Raw genomic sequence first — 8,887 nt, 5'->3', positions numbered from 1 at the left:
GCTGAGCATGGCCCAACTCTCCTTTCACTCCTATCCATCTCTACTCAACTCAGTTTGAGTACTGGACCCTATCTCCAACTTCATTTGCATTCCTCCTTCAATGAAGCTTCCATGGCAGCCATAGCCAGCAGCACCCTGTCAGCTTGAAGCTTTCATATCTCTCTCCACATGCCAAATCTCTCTGAACTTCCGGCTAGAGAAGTGTTTCTCTACTTCCATAGCTCCTCTTGGCACCTCAATCATTGAGATTGGGCAACTAGAGCTTCAACATTGCCTCTTTTTAGAGTCGCTGCCATAATTGTCTGTGGACAGCACCTACCTACCTCTGTTGGAGCTGCCATATCTCATCAACCAGGCCATATCTCTTCAAGATTCTTCTCAATAGTTGTTCTTCATGTCAAGGCGCAACTTGTTGGTACAAAAATCAAGGAGATTGATGCACACCATGCCCGAAATTTGCATTTTCCCAAATTTGGGTTTAGTTTTGATAGCGACCACTTTGAAGGCTTAGATCTCTCAACTCGGGCAAAACAAGTGCAAACCCTCTTAGTGGAAGCTAGAAACATTAGTGAGGGTCCTCGATTTCAAAGGGTTTGAACAGATTCAACTTGTGGAGCTCGTGGGAGCTCATTTACCAGTCATTGGTCCTTGTTTTGACAGGACATCCATAGCCAAACTTCACCAAGCTCAAAAATCTCATCATTTTCTCTCTTCTGCCCACTGGAACAACCCACTGCCACTCAGACCTAAAGGTCCCATCATCAAATCAAGAAGGGAAAGATCTAGATATGAAAGAACTTGAAGGATTTTTGCAAGTTTGAAAGACTCAGGGAAGAAACATTGTGTCTATTGACACTTAGTTTTAGTGATCTAAACACTTGTGTCTCTTGACACATCTCAACCAACTCTTTTACTGCTTAAATTTGATAAGTATGAAGCTAATTTGCTACTGGTCCCTCAAGTCGAACATGGGAAAAGATTCTCCAACTGCTTGTTTCAAAGGAGTCGGGTTTTATACCTGGCAGACCCGCATCAAACCGATCCTGATGAAGAAGGGCCTCTGGGCCATTACCACTGGAAAAGAAAAGAAGCCTCATGATGCAGATCTTGCTATCACTTGGCAAAAGAACGATGATAAGGCTCATGCCATTATCAAACTGGAGCTAGATGGTAGCTATATCCACCATGTGGATAACTGTGAGACTTCACATGATACATGGAAGAGACTTGACACTTTGTTCGGTGCACAGTCTAAATCATCAAAGTATGGTCTCCTGATTGAGTTTTTAAGGCTTGAAATGAAGTCCAGCACATCATTTGCCACACATCTAAATTACATGGAAGGACTTCTAACCCAACTTGCAGGAATCAACATTAAAATGGAAGAAGATGTTTGCATCGGTGTTCTACTTAAGAGTTTGCCTCCTGAATATAATAATGTATCAACAACTCTAATTAATATGCCAAACCCTGAACTTATTGATATCCAGGCATCACTGTTAGAGGACGAAAAGAAGCTAAAGACTAAGGAAGAACCAGGTATCTCTAGAGATGAGCATGCATTATATGTTGGCAACAGGTACAAAGGCAAGAAGGATCAACTCTTCTATGATTTCTACAAAAGGACCGGACACACTGAGAAGTTCTGCCACGCCAGAAAGAGGTCCCAAAAGGCCTATCTAGTTGCAATCAAAGAAGAAGAAGAAAACGAAGAAGAAGAAGAAGACCACTAGGAGAAGGACAAACCTCATCAATCCTTCTATTCAGACAGACTTTTTTAGCTGTGTATTGTCAAGATTGTGGGAGAGAAGGAAGGAGTCTCACTTGTAGCTTTCTTGCTTGCACAATGGGGGAATACACACACAGGTGGAGGCTAAAAACAGTTTTCCTCTTCTTAGTTGTGTAAGCCAAAAAGAACTCTCATACAAAGAAATAGAAGAATCCTATATATGGGTCTCAAACCAAACTCAACTAACTAAGGTGGCATACTAACTGAGCCATGAACTAGAGTAGATAAGGATAGCTGTCATCTAGCTATTATTCATGGGCGGTGTACCAACCGCATCTGCAACTGACAAGTTGGTGATATAAATGCACAACGGTCACCCTGGCATATCACGAGTGGAGCTCGATATCTCAACACTCCCCCTCGAGCTCAATCCCAATTCCTGCACACCAAGCAGGTCTCTGAACTTGCGCAGCTTCTCTACGCCCAATGCCTTCGTGAATATGTCAGCTACCTGATCCTCTGTGCTGACATAAACTAGATCAATAAGACCTAGTAAAATCCTCTCCCGCACATAGTGATAATGCACCTCAATGTGCTTTGTTCTAGCATGATAGACTAGGTTATTTGCCAAGTGTATACTGCTCATGTTGTCACAATAAATGACAACTGGCCCATCTGTAGGCTGATGCATATCATAAAGTAGCTTATGCAACCAAGCTACCTCACATGCAGCCATTGCTGCACCCCTGTACTCAGCCTCTGTGCTCGACAAGGCAACTGTAGGCTGTTTCTTCTGCTCCAAGTGACTGTAGCACTCCCAAAAGAGAACACATATCCACTGGTAGATCGTCTATCAGAAATACTACCAGCCCAATCAGCATCAGTGTATCCATACAACTGTATCTGAACCCCAGTCTCATAAAGTAGTCCATACTACAATGTGGACTTCACATACCTGAGTATGCGTCTAGCCGCATCTAAATGCGGTTTCCTTGGAGCCTTCACTTACCAATCCAATAGCATAGCTCAAATCTGGCCTGGTAATAGTCATATAAATCAAACTTCCTACTATGCGTCTGTACATAGTAGGGTCTTCCAGAAGCTCGCCTGCATCTGCGCTCAGCTTCACATTCTGCTCCAAAGGAACTGAAATAGGCTTACAGCCTGTCATCCCATATTTGGACAGCATGTCCAATCCATACTGCCTCTGTAAGAGCCATATCCCACTTGGTGATCTAATCACCTCAATGCCCAAGAAATAACGCAGCTCTCCCAAATCCTTCATCTCAAACTTCTGCTTCAATAGCATTTTCACATGAAGGATATCTTCATCACTATCACCTGTGATAATCAAATCATCAACATAAATGACAAGCAGCATAATATCTTTCTCTGTTTTTCTCACATAAAGTGAAAAATCTGCCTTGAAAATCTGAAAGCCAATAGTGACAAGATACTGTCCTATCTTGTCAGACCATGCTCTAGGTACTTGCTTCAAGCCATACAATGCTTTCTTCAACCTGCAAACAAACTCAGGATGAACAGCATGCACATAACCTGGTGGCTGCTCCATATATTCCTCTTCTTGCAAATCACCATGCAATAAGGCATTCTTTACATCCATCTGATATAAAGACCATTCCTTTGATGCAGCCATAGCAATGACTGCTCTTACGATTACCATCCTTGCAACCGGACTGAATGTTTCTTCATAATCAATGCCATATGTTTGTGCATACCCCTTGACTACTAATCTTGCCTTGTATCTGTTCACAGAACCATCTGCATTGTGCTTCACCTTATAAACCCACTTACAGCCAATTGCATTCTTACCTTTAGGCAAAGGTACCAATTCCCATGTAGCATTTGCTTCCAAGGCATCCATTTCTTCATCCATGGCTTTCTCCCATTTTTCTTTTCCCATGGCTTGCTCAAAAGAAGTGGGTTCTGGTTCTGTATCACTTTGACCATATAGGCATAGTGAATGGCTGTAAATCCATCATATTTCAGCCTATCCACAGGATACCTATATGGTAGACCTGCGCAAAGTAGGTTCACTCCCAGGTGCTCTCAAAACATCCCTGGTCTTCCTTACTCCAGGTGTAACAATAGAAGGAATACCCAACTCATCATCAATGCTCTGTTCTGAGCCACTGGATTCACTATCCACATAAGAGTGACCTGCATTCACATCAAACATGGGTTGATCTACCTTCTCTTTTCCTTTTCATGATACCTGCATACCACTATCTGCATTGCTTTGAGAAGATTCTCCTGATCTCAATCTGCCTGTCCATGGCGAAGAATGTGAACCACTGCTAGAGGACACTCCAGGTCCACTAATATCTTGTGACTGCTGCTGTGAATTCTGTGCAGCATTACCATTTTGTGCATCTACATTATCAATCACATTTACTGGTTTATACCAGCTACTCATCTCATCAAAAATAACATCTTTGCTCACTGTAAACTTACGAGTAGAAGGGTTATAGCATCTATACCCTTTCTGCTACAGAGAGTAACCAATAAAGATGCACTTGTCAGCTTTTGGATCCAACTTGGATCTCAACTCATCTAGCACATGAACATAGGCAATGCAACCAAAAATTTTCATATGAGAAATATCTGGTTTCCTATCAGTATACCTCTCCTCTGAATTCATCCCATGTATTGCTGCAGTGGGAGTCCTGTTCATTATGTAGACTGCTGTAGCAACTGCCTCAGCCCAATAAAAATCTGGCAGGTCTTTTTCATTTAGCATGGCACGAGATACCTCTCCAATATGCCTGTTTTTTCTTTCTGCAATTCCATTTTGTTGTGGGGTATGACTACATGAATATTGCTGCTTTATGCCATGCTCCTGCAAGAACCTTGCAAACTCATTTGAGAGGTACTCTCCCCCTCCATCTGACCTTAGGCATTTTATTTGCAGGCCTGTTTCTTTTTCAATCATAGCTTTAAGAGTTTTAAAATTCCCAAAAACTTCACTTTTCTTTTTCATAAAATACACCCAAACTTTTCTACTATAGTCATCAATAAAAGTGACAAAATAATGACAGCCTCCAAGAGATGCAGCTTTAGTAGTCCACAGATCAGAGTGGATTAATTCCAATGGCTTCTTACTCTCTTGAACATATCTAAGAAATGGTTTCCTTGCCTGTTTTCCAAATTGGCAGGCTTCACATACCTTATGCATTTCTGCAACTTTGAATTTAGGCAATCCTGCAATTTTGGGCCTGCATTGATTTAAGTCGTTGTATATTAACATGACCAATGCGTTTATGCCAGATATCAATATCTACAACTACACCGGTCCCATGTGCAAACATTGCTGCACTCAATTCAGACATGTCTGCATCCAACGTAAACATTCTGCCCTTCTTCTTTCCTTTTGCTATCAAGCGACCTTTATTTTTCATATCCTCAACAAAGCATCCATGAGAGTTAAATCTGACCTGCAAGCCCTGCTCAACCATTTGACCAACAGAAACTAGGTTCTTGGTGATATCTGGACATGAAATACATCCGATAGGTATTTCTTTTTCCCATCCTGCATAGACAAAGGAATTTTTCCAATCTGCACAATAGGATGTGTAGTATCATCACCAATCTCCACAAATCCTGGTTTTTCCATTTTCCTTGCATCCTGCATCCATTCTGCATGACCTGTCATGTGGTTTGATGCACCTGAGTCAACATACCACACATCGTTTCTTTCTTCTGCACTTGTCACAAAATTGGTCATGTGCTGTACCATAAATAAATGCTCATTTCTGTCATCACCTTGTCTACTAGAAGATGCATAATTCCCTTGTTGCAATTTTCCATTCATGATGTCATTCTGCTTTTTATAGCAGTCCTTAGCCGTATGACCCATTTTACCATAGTAGTAGCATTCAACATTGTTGTTTGCATTTGGGCCTCTTTGCCATCCACCACGACCTCTTTGGCTCCCCCTGCCTCTAGAGTTACCACATCCTCCTCCATAGGACTGGTTTTCTTGAGTTTGCTGCATATTCTGATTTCTACCACGGCCTCCAGATCCTCTACCTCTGCCTCTACCTCTTTCAGTATTTGAGTAGAAGACAGCTTCTTTTGAAGTTCCTCCTGAAGAAGATGCACCACCATTTCTCTGCTCCTCAGAAATTAGAAGAGCAATCAACTCCTCAAAATCAGGAAATCTTTCACGGACGGAAATGGATGTTCGGAACTGTGCATAATCCTTTCCTAGATCATTCAAGGTCACAGAAACTAAATCATCATCTTCCACTGGCGACCCAATGGAAGCAAGTGCATCTGCAATCTTCTTCACCTTCATGTGGTAGTCATTGATGCTCATATTTTCTCTTTGCACATTATGCAACTCTTGCTTGAGCTGCATTTTCCTGGCTTGCATATTTGTGCTATACATTTTTGACAAAGTATCCCATGCCTCCTTTGGCGTACTTGCATCTTGAATATGCACAATCATAGAGTCTGAAATGCTGATAGACAGCCAGTACATAACTTTCCTGGCTCTCTCATGCCATGCTTTAAATGCCTGCATTTGCTGTTGATTGGGAACATCAGGAAGAACTGGTTCTTCTTCATTTCCTGCAACAAATTTCCAATATCCTTTTCCCATAAGAAAATTCGTCATTCTAAACTTCCATGCTTGGAAGTTGTTCTTGTCAAGCTTTTCAGTGACAATCTGTGAAAGAGAATCAGATGCCATTACAGAACACTGCAAAAAATTCTGTCACTGCAAAGAACACAGCTTCAACCTCACAAGGGCAAATCTGTAAAACTGACGAAAGTGGTATTTGACCACACAGTCACTTTCTAGTGACGAATTTGCATCAACAAGCAACAAGGATGATTCTGTAACTCCCAATGTCTCTGCGCATAGGCATACGATGCAATTTCTACAGTAACTTTTCACCGACCTGTAGAACAGTGGTCGCACAACATAAAACTAGGCCTTTTCTTGAGTACGTGCAGAAAACTTCCGCCTCCAAAACAGGCCCCGAAATGGCCTCAAATCAAAAAAACAGGGTCATCGAGGGCTAAGACCCTCACCTACAGTATATACTGCCCTCTTGCTTCACCGCGAAGGGCGTCTCAACCTGAGACAATGCACTCTTGCACTTTCCGGCTGTGCTACCTGCAGAGACTTACTCCCAAAATAGAAGAATGAAAGCAACACTGGTCCTCTTACCAAAACACCGTGAACTTGGCTTGCTTTCTTGACCTCCTTACCACGAACAAGGCTCTGATACCATGTCAAGATTGTGGGAGAGAAGGAAGGAGTCTCACTTGTAGCTTTCTTGCTTGCACAATGGGGGAATACACACACAGGTGGAGGTTGAAAACAGTTTTCCTCTTCTTAGTTGTGTAAGCCAAAAAGAACTCTCGTACAAAGAAATAGAAGAACCCTATATATGGGTCTCAAACCAAACTCAACTAACTAAGGTGGCATATAACTGAGCCACGAACTAGAGTAGATAAGGATAGCTGTCATCTAGCTATTATTCATGGGCGGTGTACCAACCGCATCTAGTCGGTGACATAAATGCACAACGGTCACCCTGGCATATCACGAGTGGAGCTCGATATCTCAACATGTATTTCCTAGCCCTAATGCCTTAGACATAAACTTGTAAACTCCTCAGTTATCCTTGTACTACAGCCTCTGTACACTTTGTGAGGCCCCTCTACGGCCTCTGGATCTAGAGCATGGCAGATGCGGCCTCTGTACACTTTGTGAGGCCTCTGTACAATCTCTAGATCCTTGTACTACAGCCTCTGTACACTTTGTGAGGCCCCTGCTACGGCCTCTAGAGATTTATCGAGAGAACATATTTGTAGATACAATCTCTAGATTGTAGTTCAACATGATGCCCTTTCTGATTCCAAGCAAAGAGAGTACCCAAACATATAGGTAGCTAGCACCTTGTAACACAAACAAAGGGAGTATCCCCTAGCTTATCACTGTAACTCCACTATGGCTCTTCTATATCCTAGGGATTAGCCCCTCATGATGCACCATCTCGACATATAACACATAGGAACAAAGTCCATTCTTCACAATATTCATCCAAGAGATAGTACATTCCTCACCAAATCAGTTTGCAAGGAAATGATTATACTAAACCTACAGCATAGGGAGCCTCACACTCATCGTGGGTCAATAGTTTGAAACCAAGTGCTATGCATCCAAGAGATAGTTCTTTTTATACCACGTCAATGCAATGCAATGTAAAGTGGATGGCTTCAAGTGTACAAATATTTTACTTAAACAAAATCAGCATTGTGAATGTGCTCAAATATTCTTTCCATGATTTTTCTTCACTAATGACTTTGTTGTGATGGTAAGGCAGTGCTGCCAAACTACTCCGTGCCACTGCACCTCTTAATACTTGAAGTAAGATCGAAACCTATATGAAAAGTGCAACAAATAAATCAAATTTTGAACCATATTCAACACATAAAACCCCCTCTCTCCCTACCATTTTGGGTTTTGCTTGCGATGAGTAGGTTAAGAGGTGTTTCCATTTATGTTTCTTCATAATAAGTAATAGATATGTACTAGAATATACAAATGGAGATACACTGAGATAGATCCTCATACTTTACCTCCATTATACTTACACAAACATACTCCTAATTTTCCATAATTTTTCATGCATAAAAACTATTTTGTTTTATTTTTTGTCGTAAAACCACATTTTCTTGGTATGTTTTCTTATTTTCTTTATGTTAAATGCTGTAATTTTTTATTTTTCAAATTCAAGAAATTAATTTGAACTCTAGTCCATAATCACATTCATAATCATCCTATATGAACATGATTTGATCACACAAAACCAAGGAAAACATCCTTTTTTCTCTTAAAACACGCATTTCAGATTTCTAAAATTTAATAACTCATAAGCACGGATGTGGGTTCTTCATTTTATGGTTTTTTAGCCCTTAAATACATCACAACCAAGTTCCAAACAAATTTTCATAACATATGAACATGATTTGCACCATAAAATATCCAAAAAAAATACAAATTTCTATTAAAAAAGAGGCTTACTGCCATTTTTCATGTTTCAGGTCTCAAGAATTGATTTTACGAATAATGAATGGACTCGCCATTGGTCTTTAAACAGCGCTAGTCATCACTACTCGGTG

Source organism: Lygodium microphyllum, chromosome 29, assembly GCF_053477565.2.
Source record: "Lygodium microphyllum isolate KBCC chromosome 29, Lygodium_microphyllum_v1.1.10, whole genome shotgun sequence".
NCBI lineage: Eukaryota > Viridiplantae > Streptophyta > Polypodiopsida > Schizaeales > Lygodiaceae > Lygodium > Lygodium microphyllum.
Note: the sequence above shows the minus strand (reverse complement) of the source record.